This window comes from Hyperoodon ampullatus (assembly GCF_949752795.1).
Source record: "Hyperoodon ampullatus genome assembly, chromosome: 2".
In the NCBI taxonomy this organism is placed as follows: Eukaryota; Metazoa; Chordata; class Mammalia; order Artiodactyla; family Ziphiidae; genus Hyperoodon; species Hyperoodon ampullatus.
In genome coordinates this window covers 147,665,020-147,681,724 of record NC_136915.1, presented here as the reverse complement: position 1 = coordinate 147,681,724, position 16,705 = coordinate 147,665,020, and the positions used below count along the sequence as shown (strand labels likewise).

Below are 16,705 nucleotides of genomic sequence, written 5' to 3'. Positions count from 1 at the left end.
TGTGGAAGATATAAAGAACTATGAAATATAATCCTCACACTAAAATAAGCCATGACAGCTAATATTTAATTGGTGTAAAATGCACACCAATCATTGTTCCAAGTACTTTAAATGAACTCACTTAATTCTATGAGTTAGATACTATTATTATCTCCATTTTATAGATGAGAAAACTGAGGCCCAGTAAAATGAAGTAACTTATCCGGGTCATGGAGCTCGTAAGAGATGGCGCCAGAATTCAAACCCAAGTAGAAGGCTTGAGAGTTGATGCTGTTATCCACTGTGTCACACTGCTTTATGTCCTAGTTGAGAAGAACAGACAGAATTAAATGACCTTATGAGATTTAAAAGAGTTCAACATAATGCTAGAATAGATGTCTCAAATGCATGCAAGCATATTTTAGGGAAAATAAGTGTATTACTGTAAGATTCAGAGGAGAGTGAGAACCCTTCAGGCTAATGGTCAAGGAAGAATTTACTTGGACAAAGCTGGGCAGGGAGGGCATTCCTTGTGAGTGAGTCAGGATGGGAACTGGATGCCAGAGGTCAGCATGGAAGGTGATTTGACCAGGGCGTTGCAAGTTTTGTTCATCCACACACGAGACCAGTGAGAACAAGGCAGGAAGGACCTAATGTCAAATTACAAAGGGCCTTGATGGCAGGCTAAGAAAACTGAACTTGATCCTGTGGAAATGGGAAGTCATCACTGAGCAGGTGGGAGCTTAATCTGGACATGGTACCCATAATCAATGGATAGGAGAAGAGGAAGTGGGAAGAAGAGGGAAGGGCTTATTGTGACAGTCTGGATGAGAGTTTTCAAGATCAGACTGGGGTTAGCGAGAGTGCAAAGAAAGGGCTGGATTCTGTATGGGAAGAACCATCAAGACTTGCCAAAAAATGTTGGATTTTGTCTTCTCTACCAAGGAGAAATTTTTTCAAACTAGAAAGGGTGGAACTGATATGATCAAAATGGAATTAAATTGCAAGAAGTTCAAGTAAATAAGTTCAGATCACTAGATTCAAACAAGTTACAACGCAGAACAATCAAATACTGAGTAATTATGATCTTGAATCAGCTGATAGGATTTCTTTTAAAATGAGAGTAAGGATTTCTAGAATTAATGGTAATGTATGCTCAATAGAAAATAAATTAAAATAGAAAGAAGAAAAAATCAGTAAACATACCCCACAGATATATCCTTAGTTGACATTTTGGTTTATTTTTTTCAATCTCTTTTATATATAACTTTGTTTTCATGTTGATACATAGTCAGATTGATGATCATAATATGTATAGAATTTATAATTTTTATCTTGCTTGAATAACATTGTAATAAAACATTTCATATTCTGTTACAAATTTATTTGTATATGTAACTCAATCACTACATAACATTCAGTATTGTGGGTATACATACCAAAAGGTATGTAACCAAATATCATTGGATATTTAAGTACTTTACAAAAAAATTTTTTTATGTAAGTATAGTATCTTTTTGCTTAAAGTCTTTTTTTCTGAATTGTGAATTATGTCCTTAGGCTAGTTTTCCAGATAAAGATCTTTAGGAGAAACAAGAGAGTATGAAATGAGCAGCCAGTTTAAACATAACTTCTATTTAGGTGGAGGTGAAAGAGTTAAACGGCAACACCTTAGTGAGACAACAAAATGACCGTTTGTTTTAACCACACTGCTGCTCCTGAAGGACAACTGATAATGACACAAGGGAAATAGCTCATAGAAAACATCCAAGTAGGCACAACTATGGTCTGATAATTAACATGAGAAGCACACTCTAGCTATGTCTATATTTATGTGTTTTTATATTGCATTTACCTTTACAGGTTATTTACTAAGTTAACTGGGAAAATGGACATAGTACATTCTTAAGTGTGGGTACAATTATTTTCCTAATTCATCCTACTGTTGTTTAAAAATCCTGAATTCATGGAAACAGTAAAGATTATGGGAAAGAGATATCTGATCCAGTTAGTACCCACTGACACTTAGAGTGAAAATCATGTGCTTGGAGTGGTGCCTTCAGGAGTTACCATTTCATTTTGCAGGACATGTATTGTGACGTGTGAGTGGTGTGATGGACCCAGTGAAAAATCTGTAGTCAGATGATTTGGGTTCAAGTTTCGCCCTGATCATTACCAGATGTATGACTTTGGACTAGTTAGGTAATCCTTGAAACTCACGTAGGAGAGGATCATAACACCTATCTCAAGGAGTGGATGGAGGACTAACTGAGATATCAGTGCAGAGCACCCTAGAGGCAACGAGACCCTCCAAGCATCTGAATTGTTGCTGTCATCACATCTGTCCCCCGCATTATGCTGGCACAAGGTTTAGTGGGGATTCACTACATGGGACAGGTCATTGGAGGAGAGCCAGAAACTCTCCTCACTAGCTCTGAGAAATCAAATTAGTGGCTAGTTCTCACAGTGAGAACAAGCAGGGGTCAAAACTGTACAGGTAATGGAATCTTCCTGGTTTCCCTTTGATGGTAAGTCACACTGGAAGTTCCCACGGATGTTCTGGTAATGGTGAGCCCTCTGATTTGACCCTGGGCCTCTCAGAATATAGTAAACAACCGGGATTATACTACCCAAATCAGAAGACTGATCCAACATGCTTATAATTTTTTGTCATGTTGTCAATTTTCTCATGTATAATAACTCAGTGTTTTGGAAGTCAGCAAAGGCCACTACTGTTGTTCCTCATAGGCTAAGATGATTGCATAACCAAGGTTAACACTACTTAATTAAAACTGATCTACTAAATTAGGGGGCAAACAGGGAAGAGGTACATTTGATTGTGCTGTCCTCGATATAATGATTTACTTGGTCCTTTGTTGCTAAAGCCCCCCAACTCCAGAACTGAAAACTTTGATCTCATTTTATGGTTCTTAATCAACTTTATGGAGGTGCACTTTACATAAGCCAAATGGAAACATTTAAAGTATTCAGTTTGATGAGTTTTGACAAATGCATACATGGGTAACCACCACCCTGATCGATATACAGAGCATTTTTGTTGCCCTCAGAAGTTCCCTGTGGCCCTTTTACAGTCAGTCCTCGTACCCCTTTGCGGTGCCCACTCTAGACAGCCACTAATTTGATTTCTATCACAGTAAATTGATTTTGTATGTTCCAAAACCTCACACAAATGGAATCATATAGTATGTACTCTTGGGTGTCTAGCTTCTCTTGGCTCACCATGTTTTTGAGATTCATTCATGTTGTTGTTTGTATCACTAATTTTTTCCTTTTCAATATTGAGTAGATATGGAAGTAGCAGTGTATGCAGGCACTACAATTTGTTTATCCATTCTGCTGTTGATGGACATCTGAACTGTTTCCAGTTGTGGCTAATTAAGAATAAAGCTGCTAAGAACATTTATGTGCAAGTCTTTTGTAGATATGTTTTTATTTTCCCTGGGTCAATACTTAGAATTGGAATTGCAGGGTCATAAGGTATCTGTTTTACTTTATAAGAAGCGACCAAAGTGTTTCCCAAAGTGGTTGTACTATTTTACATACTCAGTAACAGTGTATGAGAATTCCAGGTGTTCTTATCCTCACCAATAAAAGGTCTTTTTAAACTTTAGTCATTCTAATGGGTGTTTAGTAATAGTTTATTGCTTTTTTGCTTTTAATTTTCATTTCCTTGATGAATAATGATGTTGAGCTTTTTTGCCCCCTGTGCTTATTTTGGCCATTCCAATACCTTTTTTTTTTTTTTTTGTAAAATGTCTTCAAGTGATGAAAGCAATAGATGGCGAGGCACCTAAATTTGGGTGGATAAAGATACCATTCTTTGAATGAAGCAGGTTTGAAGTAGAAAGAGAGGTGATTGATTGAATATAAAACTGAGCTCACTTCCATATAGTTCTCAAATAAATTCAAAATCTTCTTTATAGTTCTTTTATCCTGGAAAATTCTTTCCTCTCTTTTCTACCTAGTAAAGTTCTAATCTGATACAGAGGTCAAGGACGATTTACCTAAACTATGACTTACGAGGGAGAAATGGCCAAAGGTTGAAATAATGTTTTCAGTCCTCATCTTACTTAATATATCTGTAGTACTTAGTAAACAAGTCAATAAATTCCAGGGTCATAAAGAAGATAGACTGGTAAATACAACTTAACGACTATTTATTCAGTGCCTACTCTGTGCATGGAATTGCACTAGGGAATAAAAGATAAAATGATAAATTAGATCTTATACTTGCCCTCAGTAAGTTCGAATCTCCTTGCAGTTTAGACTTGTCCTTCAATTAGCCCATATGTGGCAGAACGGACTAAGAAAGTAACAGCAGGGAGAGGCCAAGTGCTTCGAACCACAAGGATTAATGTGTAGAAGAGGGGAAGAAAGGATACCATAGAAGTCTTAGAGGAGGTGGTAATAGATGGAGACCTTGAGGAAAGAGCATTTTCAACAGTGATTGCAGTTAATGCTGGTTTGAGGTAAATTGCCTTCTTTATAGCAAACTATTTGGCTTTATATGAGAAAATGCAATTTATCCCAAGGAAATGCTCATCTTTAGGTAACTGGGTTTTGACAACTAAAAGAGAAATGGTAGGAAAATATTTACCCACTAATGAATACTTCGGAGAAATATCAAGGAACAGTTAGCTTTAATTATATACCAACAAATATAAAGTAATGTGTAGTGGAAGTAACATAATTTTAAAGCTACTTAGACCTGGATTCAAATCTTGGCTTTGCCGTCTGTATCCTTTGGTCTGATCATTTTCTCCTCTGAGCCTCAGTTTTATCATGTGAAAATGGACATAATAGTAGTTTACTCATGGCACTGCTGTGATGGTTAAGCAGTGAGGTTAAGCTTCAAACTAAGAGTAGCACATGCTATGTGATCCTTAAATACAAATTTCTTTCTTCTCTTCTCACCCTTGTGCAATTCCAATGAGCTCAGATTGTAGTTCTGTTTTTTTAATTCGCAAGATCATAAATCAAGGCAAACAAAACACAGATGGGACTACAGGGGAGGAAGGGAAGGAGAACAATGTTTAAACAAATCTGGATCTTTGTAAATGATGTCATCTTTGCCAAGGAAGAAATTCTAATGGGTGGGGAAAGAATAAGGAGAATAACTGAATGATCTCAACACTATTAGCATCTCCTTTATATTTCTTTTATAGATTTTTCAAATTCTCTGTCATGACATGCTCTTTTTTATAAATTACATGAAAAGTGGGCACATCCTTGTATATGAAGTGTTCATTCATGCCTGTCATTGCCATCAGTTGTTGTCAATACTTATTGAGTATTTATTGTGGGTCAAACAATATACCAAATGCTTTACACACAACATCTCATTTGTCCATCACAAAAACCCAATGAGGTAGGCAACATTATCACACCTGAGTTATAAATGAGCAATTTGTGTCACAGAGTGGTTGGATACCAGCCCACACAGAAAGTAAGGAAGGGAGCAATAGAGTCAGTATTTGAGACTAAGTCAGTATGACTTCCAAGCCTGCCCACTCAGTCTTTGTGTTAAGTTGTCTCCCATCACACACTCATACACACACGCTAATACACATACACATATACTCACACACACATGAACATACTTACATACCTACACATGGATGTACATACACACACCACACATACTCACACATCCACATCCTTTCAGATGCACAGTCACACAGACATTAATACATATAAATACATGCACATAGACATATACTCAAACACACACACACCACACACAAGTTTCTGGCTCCTGCCACCACCTCCACTTTGGCAAAAATTCATGCTGTCTCACAAAATTAGGGCTCGGCAAAGAAACATTTGCTTATGTGAGTCAAGCATCATGCTTCCATTTGGCTGCTGAGCCCTTCCTCACACACAAGGAAGCCAGAGGCAGGGCAGGATGCCATTGTGCCAGGTGAAAATGTCTCACGGTATTAGGCCACTTTTACTGGGTACTGCTAAACCTGCCCCCAGTGGAAAAAAAGAAAGCTACATCTGATGAAGTAGACTGATGCCTTGATTAGTGAATTCCTGGAGAATAAACTCCCTTTATAAGAAATGGGAGTCTGCTCATTTGTTTTCACTTACTTTTTAGGAATACACTTTACTTATTCTGCACAGCACAGCTGATCTTGTTTGCAGCTGCATGACAAAATACCTCAATAAAAAGTTTTGGTTTTTCGTTGGCCATGTTAAGACTGATTGGGGATAATTCTAGGCTGAGTTATGAAGGCAAATATGAAACAGATTGATTTTCTAGAATTGAGGCACTGAAAAACACTGAAAGACTGGGGTACTTTGGTACTAGGTCTGACGTCGTGGTCAGGGAGTTTTCCCAGAGGAAGTGATGCTGAGCAGTGTAACAGAGAGTTAAGATCCTAAGCCCCAGCTCCACCCCTCATAAGCCAAGTGATTTGAGGCTAGTTACTTCCCTAAACACCAACTGTCGCACTTATAACTAGGGTGATAATATTTGGCTCATGGTCTTGTGTCTCTAGGCTTTCAGGAAATTACTTACTCCTCTTCCCTTTCCACTATCCTCTCCTTCCCCTTTATTATTTGTACTCTAATGTGGGGGGTGGCAGGGAGGCGGGGGGGCGGGTAGCAAGGCTCACTCCTCTGGCCTCTTTGAGTTTCTGTTTACACTCCTTCCCTTGGTTACCTCGCCTTCAAGCCATGTCTCATCCACGCTCCAGCCTAATCTCTCCTACATTTTCATCTCATGCTGTACATCTCCAAATGGACACCCTGCCCAGGCATTTTGTATTCAACAAGTGCTCAGCCAAATTTTTATTTCTTCCCTAAATTATCTCTTGACTTTGGAATAGAAAATTCTTTCAAATAGGGCCTCTAGTCTCACAGACATCAAACCACTGAGCCGGCTTTAATGCTTTTTTTCCTTGTTCCTCAACAGTCACCAAATTCTGAGTTCTTCCATTGAAATGTATTTGGTCGGAACAAACATAGAAACTCAAATGGCTATAATAATTGTGTCAGGGGTTTTTAAGAGGAACAAGATTGTTTCCTTAATATAGATTTATTAATTTAAAATTAAAGACGTTTCTGTCCTCCAATCTGAAGTCACTGGACCATTGCATAGTTAGCTAAATTGAGTCTTTACCCACAGTCATTCCCACTGCAACATCTTTTTTTTTTTTTTTTTTTTTTTTGTGGTACGCGGGCCTCTCACTTTTGTGGCCCCTCCTGTTGCAGAGCACAGGCTTCGGACACGCAGGCTCAGCGGCCATGGCTCATGGGCCCAGCCGCTCCGCGGCATATGGGATCTTCCCAGACCGGGGCATGAACCCGTGTCCCCTGCATCGGCAGGCAGACTCTCAACCACTGCACCACCAGGGAAGCCCTCCCACTGCAATATCTTATACACAACTGCCAAATTAACCTCATACTTCCTGCTTAAAATCTTCAACTGGCCTCCAATGCTTCTGAATAGCATAAAATGTGGAAGCCTTCCGTTTAAGGCTCTCTCAAGTCTGTTGTCAGCCTATCTTTCAGCCTTTTTTTCCATTAGTCCAATTCAGTTCCCCAAGCTCTCCCTAAAGGAAACTCCTTACTATTCGTGGAATCAAATGAGCTTTTCCTGACCCCAAACCTTTGCTCATACCATTCTTATATTTTCTCATATTTTCCCTATTGCATTGATACTCATTTGTCATATTTAGCTGAATCACTAGGCCGTTAGCCTCTTCCACCCCAATTGCCATGTTCCTTTTTCTCTTTTCTGAACCCCCATACTACATTGATTGTGGCATGCTCACAGTATTTATCATGTAAAACCTCTCTCCTAGGTTACAGATTCTGGAACACAAGTATTGGCCCCTTTTTAGTGTGCTTCTGAGTACTAAGTGGCCCTCAATTTATTAAAAACCTTTGATGTAGTCATTGGATGGTTCCTGGGACAGCAGTGGGAGCCGTGTTTCCTAACCTCTGCCAAAATCATAGATCTATTTTCTATTTTGTTGAATGTTTTTCAATTTAATTATATAAACGTTGTTTTGGAATTGGAGAGCTCTATAGAGACTATTTTAGTCCCAAACTCTTTCTTAGTCAGTGGGTACATGAGTCCCTGAGAATACGTAGCTGTTTTTTGGTAGATCAAGTATGAAGGCTCAGCACCACTGCTGACACCAGATGCAGCTGGGTCTCAACTCACCTCCCCAAATTGCCTAATTCAATGTCCTCCACACAGAAGAAACCTTTGCTGACTGATTCCAACAAAAAGGATGCAGTGTGGTAGGGTAAGATAGGTAAGTGTACTTTTGGGAACCAGACAAACTGGATTTAGATTCTGGCCTGGTCACTTAGTAGCTGCACAGATGTGGGTAAATTGCTTGCCTACACAGCTTGTTTCCTCATCTATAAAATGTGGACAGTTATCTCCACTTCAGGAAGTTGTATTGGAAAAATTGTATATAATGTATATGAAGTGACTGGAACACAACAAATTGAGGCCAAAACAATCTTCAGTAAATTATGAGTTTGCATATTTAATTTTTCTTAATCATGTATAGATTTTTGTCATAGAAGCTTTTTCTAAATTGAATAAATGGATACTGGATTTCTTTTTTTTCTTTTTGAAACATTCTGAGGAAATGTTGAAATTTCCTGGGAGTTGTATTACTAAAAGTGTTACTAAAGAGTCCACCCAGTTATTTCTCATAAGAGTTCCTTTAAATAATGTATTATCAACTAAGTAGTTTGGAAGGTAAATGCTTAGAGAATTTAGTGTGGCTAAGCTGGATGAGAGACATAATTTTTTTTTTTTTTTGCAGACCTCATTGTTTTCTTCAGATAAAAAGCTATTATATTCACTTAATAAAAACTTAGCTCTAAGTTAAGTCTTAGGCCTCAAAGTGAAGTCTTCTAACAGTTCCATAACTGGACTTGACCTTCAACTATTTTTATGATGCCACCTTGCCTTTCACACCAATTCTATGAGCTCAAGCAGGAATGTACACTACCTGCCTATGATGGTGTGGCAGAAGGGAGTGGTAGTTAAGGTCATGGGAGGCTCTTTGGAAGAATAAATGAAGACCTGGTATTACTTCTAAAACACCGCTGATCCCTGATATACTTTGTGTTTTTATGTCAATTATGGGAGTAAAAATAAGGTGTTTTAATATCAAATATGAAGATCATATTAGATGGTTTTAAAAGCACCTCCCCTACCCCCCTTCTAAACTCTAGAATGCTTTAATACTGATAGGTCATGAAAGCCTATAGGAGTTCCTTTCCTGGAATCCATACAGGACTGGTTCCAGCACTGGGTGACACAAGGTTCCGTTCAGTACAGTAAGCATGAGTTAGAGAAAATGCTGTTGTCAAAACTGTTGTTTTCCTCCTTATAAAGCTCATACAAACCAATAAAGAGTGATCAGAAAGCATTTTGGAAAGGATAGGAGGCATGGATTCCACAGCTGGTCTGTGGAACAAGGCATAATTCCAAGTCAGGGATTCCATTTAATTAGGTAAAGTGTTTGAGGGCATAGGAAACCTAGGCTAGGACTCTGCTAACCAGATCAGGTAAATTACTTAAGGGAAACATGTACTTTGAGTTACTCTCCTTGAAGATGAGTAAGTGGCCTTCTCATCAATGTCCTTTAGTGTTTTTGACAGAGACAGTCCTGGGCTGGGTGGATCTTCACTCTGACCAGCACCATATAGCTCTGTGGTTCCCAGCCTGGCTGCAAAGTAGAATTACCTGGAGTGCTTTAAATAATCCTGATGCCCGGTCCTATCTCCAGAGATTCTAATTTAACTTGTCAGGTGTCGCTTGAACATCTGGATTTTAGAAACACCCACACACACACACACACACACCCCATGTGATTCTAAGGTGTGACCAGCCTGGCAAACCTCTGGCATATACTTAAGGTCTTCTAACAAACCTTCCTCTTAAAATCCACCATCCTACCATTTAGCTTTCTGGTGCCCAGTTTTTGTTTTGTCATCTTTCTCCCGGCTCGACACACACACATACTCCACAGATGGTGACTTTCTATCTGCAGTCACACTACAATAGTCCCTAAGTAGAATTCAAGAGGTGTCCTTGATATATAAGGAGAACCCTGGAGACGAAAGCGATTCTCATGCAAACATGGTAAAAACAATGTTCACTCCCTGCTGTGTTTCTTGACCTGTTTTCTGGGGTGGTTTTCCACTTGCTGTTTTCGTATTACAGAGTTTCCTAGGAGACAACACACTGTGGTTTTTTTTCTCCCATCCTCGTGTTGGCATTTGACAGACCTCCTAGTTGAAGACACCGCGTCCCTGGTGGGAGGAAAAAACAGAACTGAAGGAAATACCACTTTCAATTTGCTCCGGGAGCAAACTCAAAACCCACCGCACATACAGCTCAGCTTTGCAGCACTCAAGTACGCTTAATTTCCACTTAAACTAATTCAGATTCCCGGGGAGCAAAGCCTGCGCCACTTAACCATTCTGCTCCCTCTTCCGTTCCCCCCATTTTTTTGTTTACTTAAGAAAGCAGATATTTACATTTCCACTTGGCGGCTCATTGCAGGCCCCCCACCCCCACCCCGCCCCACCAGTGTCCGGCGCCGGAGAGCTCCTCTCCTTGTCCAGGATTCCTCTTTCCTCTGCTTGGGTCCCCAGAGGCCAGCGACGATGGAGCCCCCGCCCTTACCCGGCCCAGCACCTGGTGTGAGCAAAGCCCTACCCCACCCATCTCTTCTGGAGATTCAGGGCCCGGGCCCCGCCCAAGGCGCTAATTTAACTCGAACTGCAGAACTACCGGGCGCTGCTCCTACTTCCAGCTCCTGGCTCGAGCCTGCTTGGTCTTAACCTCAGAGACCGCGGAGCCCCGAGGCCGGATCCCCGTCCCCGCTCGCCATGAGTCCCGTGCGGCGGAGCGCCCCCGTTGTGCTGCGCCTACTGGGCGGGCTGGCTCCGCCGCTGCTGCTGCTGCTGCTCCTGCGTCCTCCGGCTGCGTCGGGTGAGTGGGGGTCGGGGACCCCCCACCCCACCCCTCAGGCTAAACCTTTAGGCAGTGTGGGAAGGGCAAGGCCCGTCTCTACAGCAACCGGAAAGTCGGCTGAGCAGGGTCGCTGAGGAATGTCGGCATCCCTGATTGCTCCCGTAATCCTCTACATTTAAGGATCAGCGCTCCTACTGGCATGATCCCTGGGGACGGGAAGAGGCTCTCCGCTGCTAGCCGGCAGTTAGGAAGCTTGCTGTGCTGGACCCCAGCTGGCAGGGTTTTAGGAGTGAGGCGTGGAGGGTAGAGGGAGCAAACACCCGGAAGCCAAAAGGTAGGGCTCGAATAGACTGAATCTTCAGCATCTCCTTAAGGGTGGAAGGCCAAATAGTTGACCACTCTCACCTCTCAACAGGGTCCAGTCGTGTACAGACGTGGCGCTACAAGTTTGCGCGTCATCTCCTCCAGGTGTAAAGTTCCAAGGGGGCGTCTGTCTTTATTGTGTGCCTAGCAACAGTATGTATGGGAAAGTCTAAAGCACTATATATATTTTATATATGTACATATGTGTATATATGTGTGTGTGTGTGTATATATATGTATATATGTATATGTATATATTAGATAACGAAAGGCAGGAATTTATTTTCGACTATTTTAGTTTTGAATTAATTGACAGACAGGAAGCCTAACAAGTTCTCGGTATGTCAGCTGAGCATTGGATGGAAATGTTATGTGGGCATAGAAAGCCATTGCTGCTTCCCTTATTCGTCTTGGGAAAGGAATGCTGCAATGAATTGAAAAGTGGTATTTCCTTCAGTTCTGTTTTTTCCTCCCTAGGTGACTGCAGCTTTCCCCCAGATGTACCTAATGCCCAACCAGCTTTGGGAGTTTTTACAAGTTTTCCCGAACAAAGCACAGTAACATACAAATGCAACGAAGGCTTTGTAAAAGTTCCTGGCAAGGCAGACTCAGTGGTCTGTCTGAATAATAAATGGTCAGAGGTTGCAGAATTTTGTAATCGTAAGTTTTTCATTTCATTTTAGAAAAGTTATGGGAATGGAATGTTTCTTAAGTTTAATTTTATCCCTGTTTGGAGTGACTGGTAATAGATAGTTTTCTAGCATTATTAATCACCAGGGTATACCTTTTGGCACTTCACAATCTAGCTAATTGACGGCATTGCTTTCTGGAATGGGCCCTGCCCTTCGTTAATTTTCCCCCTTAACACTGTAACTCTTGAACTGATTAATAGCAAAAATAAACAATAGGTACTGTTTAGGGAGTAAATTATATATAACTACGTTTGGCAATTACCTTGAGACACATAACAGAGATCCTCTGTTTTCTTAAATTTCATTTTGTAAAGTAGGACTTACCCAATACAACTCTGTAGTGATATTTTTAAAAATTCTCAATTTTTATCTCAAAATCTATCATTATAGGCATAGCCCTAGATTAACTTTGACATATACAAGTAAAGATAAAGGTAAGACTTGATTCCTGCCTTTGAACAATTTGGAGCAATGGAAGCTACAGTAAAGATAGAAACTGCCACAAGTATTTTTTGAAATCAGGTGTGAGATCAGCTTTAACTTTTTATCTACCCATGATACAAGGCAGGAGGTTGAAGTACATAAGTCTTTGCACATGTATCATGTTTTAGAGTTTATAACTCTTCTGCATATAGTACTTCATCTAATCCTTCCGACAACTCCCTGAGGGTAGTTAGGGACTTATCCACATTTTACAGTTGAGAAAGCAGCCCCCAGTTAAACAACTTCCTTGAGACCAGGAGCTCCCTTATGCAGGAGAGCCAGGGTGGAAACTTGAGTCTTTTGACTATAAATCCAGTGCCCCTTCCACTATACCGTGCCACTATAAATTCACGTTTGCCTGGATGCTTACAGTTTGTAAATACTTTTAGGTACATCATTGGCTCATCTGATCCTTGTCCCCATAGGTTGTTCTGAGGATTAAATGAGTTTATATGTATAAAACATTTAGAAGCACTCAATAAATATTAGCTATTATTGTTAACTATTATCGTTGTACAGGACACTAGCCCGGGGATCTGGAAATACCAGGTCTTATCTACCCCTGTGCTACATGGGGCAGGGTAAGGGAACTGGCATTAATTGAGTCAGTTCCAGAACTATGCCAGGCAACTTAAATGAGTTATATTTTCTAAATTGTGGGCATAGTGACTTCTATGTACCAGATCTATTTCACAGGCCTCTAGTAACTAGGAAATGAAAATTTATATGTGAATATGCTTGATACACTGTCAATGCCATAGTGACATTAATATAAATACCAAATATGTACAAAGAAGTATAGAAAAAGGAGTGATCTAGGACCAGATAATTAAACATAGGTTATAAAATAAAGTGATATTAATTTTTTCGTTGTTGCTTTCGTTAATGCTTTTAGGTAGCTGTGATGTTCCAACCAGGCTACTTTTTGCATCTCTCAAAAAGTCTTATACCAAACAGAATTATTTCCCAGAAGGTTCCACTGTAGAATATGATTGCCGTTTGGGTTACATAAGGGACCATTCTCTCTCAGGAAATCTAACTTGCCTTCAGAATTTTACGTGGTCCAAACCTGATGAATTTTGTAAAAGTGAGTATAATTTTTAAAGACTATTCTTAATCATATGGTGTTTGGGGAAAATAGTGTTTCTTCCTTCACTCACAGTGGAAGTCTATGTGTACATGTTATTATTTAGAATGATTCTTAAATGAACCATTGGAACCATTTTATTTTAAATTAGGGAAACTAAATACCTGTGAGCTAGAAATATTACTTTACTCACTGATTTCACATTTAATTAGTTTAAGGTTACCTAAAATCAAATAGTGTATAGTCTAAATATGTTGCTTTCTTGAAACTGATAAAATGAAGGTACGATTTAAATAGTCTAAGGATAAGTAATATCAATGGTTCAGATGATGAATTTACATAGATGTGCCTGATAATTTAATTTAAAAAATCAATTTGTATTCTCTTCTAGAAAAATCATGTGCTAACCCTAGAGAAATAAAAAATGGTTATGTCACTATACCACATGACCTATTATTTGGATCGTCCATCCATTTTTCATGTAATACAGGGTAAGTTTGGTTATATGAAACGCTATATTTAACAAATGGAAAAACAAATTAGGATTTAAGATGGAAGCTTTTAGATTTGTAGCCAGTGTTTACAAGCTAGTAGCAATAAAACCACCCCTCTGTTCAAAGATCTTTATCATGAACTCATCACAGTTAAATTTAGTAAAATGGGGCAAGAAAGGAAGAGTTCTTATAATACCACCAAAATTCTCTCAATGGTTAGATTTCAGTACATATGTGATTCATTATAAAATTTTAAGTGTGATATGTATAGGAAAATACTTGTGATAAGTTGATGATCCTCGGAGAAATTAAATCCTTTCAGTGTTAAATATGAAACCATTCTTTACCTAAATAATGAATTTGTGTTTGTTTTTTCTATATGCGAACAATCTGTTATAAAATATCATGGATTAAAAACAATTATTCCTAGTGTGAAAATATCATTCTGACCTAAGATCTTTTATAAGTTCTCTATGCAAGGAAAAGGAACTTACTCACTGAGTATTGTCAGTGTCTCAGGTGCTTCTAAAACCTTTATACTCATTCTCTCATTTAATATCTGCAAATTGAATTATGATATTTTATTCTGTGTGTGTATCCCTGTTCTTTATAAAACTATCATTATCACTTGTCTCCTGTACTAAACATAGATGTTTGGATCACTAATATCATTAATATTAAATCTGGGGGTACTTTGAACCCTTTAAATAGAAGTACATTCTATGGTGTCTGTAGTGATCTTTTAGAAGTCAGAAATATAAAATATTTAAGCATCTGTATCTTTTAAAAATGTTTTAAAACACCTTACTATTTTCTAACATGTGCCCTATCCAAATCAAAAATATTTTACCTGTCTTATACTTTTTTTTTTCTTTTTAGTCAGTGAATATTTTTATTAAACTCTACTATGTAAGAGAAGCCTGGGGAGAGCTGCTGGGAGGCAGGCCTGGCAGCTGAAGCTTCTAGAGCAGAGAATCCTGGAAGCACATGGGTTTTCAGTTTCCTTCTGCTTGAGACGCTGCCTGGCAGCCCCAGGTTCCCAGGTTTTGTCCAGAATGAGTTTGTTCCTGCCACCTTCTCAGACAGAAATCTGGGTCTCTGGGCCAGTCCTGAAATGAGGCCCCTGAGTGGCTTTGGAACAGGTCCGCAACCTCCACTGAACTGATGGTCCATTTGCTTTGAAGTCACAGCTGGGTCTTTTCCTGCCATATTTTATTAGGAAGATAAAACTATGTACAGGACACATCGGTGTTGGGGGTGAGGGGCTCACTGGAATTTCTACAAGGAGGCCTACAGCTGGAAGAAGTTCTCTTGTCCACCTGGTGCCTGGAAAAGGGCTGGGTGCGGCCCAGTACACAATTCCTTCTTGCTTGTCTTTAATGGCCACCCAGAATCGCTCTTCCAGCAGGGAGAGCTCACTAATGAGGTCTGTGATGGCATTGGTGAAGGCCTCCTGGGGGCTGTAGTCCCTCTGCATGCGGATGATGATCTTGTGTTCCAAGGTGGGGGGAGGGGTGTGCTTTGTAGCCAGCAAACAGCACCTGTGGGTCCATCAGCAGCTGCGATTTAATAATGTTTCCTAGAGTGGTCTTCCTTGTTGACGGTGAACAAACAGGCACTGGGTACCTTGGTGTCCTTGTTAATGGTGATCTTCTTTTCGCCCTCAAAGAGCGAGAAGGACTCGAAGGTGGGAGGGGCGTTCATCCTAGCGTCGCAGCCGCCTCCGAAGACGCCCTTTTTTATTCTTTAATGTCACCCTTTTAGATAGAATTTTTTCTTTTCCTTTAAAGTGCCACATGGACTTTTATCAACTATTGTTTTGTCTCTATTTACTGGTGTCATAAATATTTTAAGATGATATTCTGGAGAATTTAAGGGAAGTCAAATATGTGTGAATGGAACTTAATTTTTTTTCTTCCCTCATTGTTTTAGGTACAAATTAGTTGGTGCAACTTCTAGTTACTGTTCTCTTGTGGGAAATACTGTTGAGTGGAGTGATCCGTTTCCAGAATGCCAAGGTTAGACTGAAAAATTCTAAGCACTCAGGTGTGGGACTGAATAATTAATAATAAATTGCTTTCTGCTCCTTAAGAATAACCCACAGTATGTATTTGTACCCTCACCTTCCAATGTGTGTGTGTTTTATGTAATTTAAAGATCTCTATTAGTAATGCTTCTTAATTTATTAACTGTGTGGATAAAGGATTAAAAAATACTAAGGTTTATATTGTGCTTGGTCATCTTACCATTCCTTCTAAGAGTCAAGTAAAATAGATACGGTTTTTTTTCCCCCCATAATTTTTAATTTTATGGATTAAAATACTATTGATCAGAGGGTCTGTATGACTTGATCCTGTATGCCAAAATAAGTGGCAAAAGAAGGCATTTAATCCCGATCTCTTGATTTCAAACCCATAAGTCTTCTAACACCTAGTGTTACCTATGTGTTCCTTTAAGGATTATTAACTGAGGTAGTTATGTAGAAGTGTTTTAAAGTGTGGTATATTTTTTTTTATCATTAGAGAAATAACCTTATATAATAAAGAAGAAGTATGGTTTCTGCCCTTGAAAATCTTATCTTCTCAAGGGGGGAATAGGACACGGAGATAATTTCCTAAATGGATAT

General features: G+C 39.4%; 1 pseudogene across 1 annotated transcript; it reads right to left on the bottom strand.

Annotated features, from left to right (window-relative positions):
* Positions 1 to 15,157: 15,157 nt before the first annotated feature.
* Positions 15,158 to 15,783, bottom strand: LOC307066087 (annotated as a pseudogene). Its single transcript has 2 exons — positions 15,706 to 15,783; positions 15,158 to 15,638 (listed from the first exon to the last, which is right to left on the bottom strand). The product of its transcript is annotated as an uncharacterized misc_RNA (transcript).
* Positions 15,784 to 16,705: the final 922 nt, after the last annotated feature.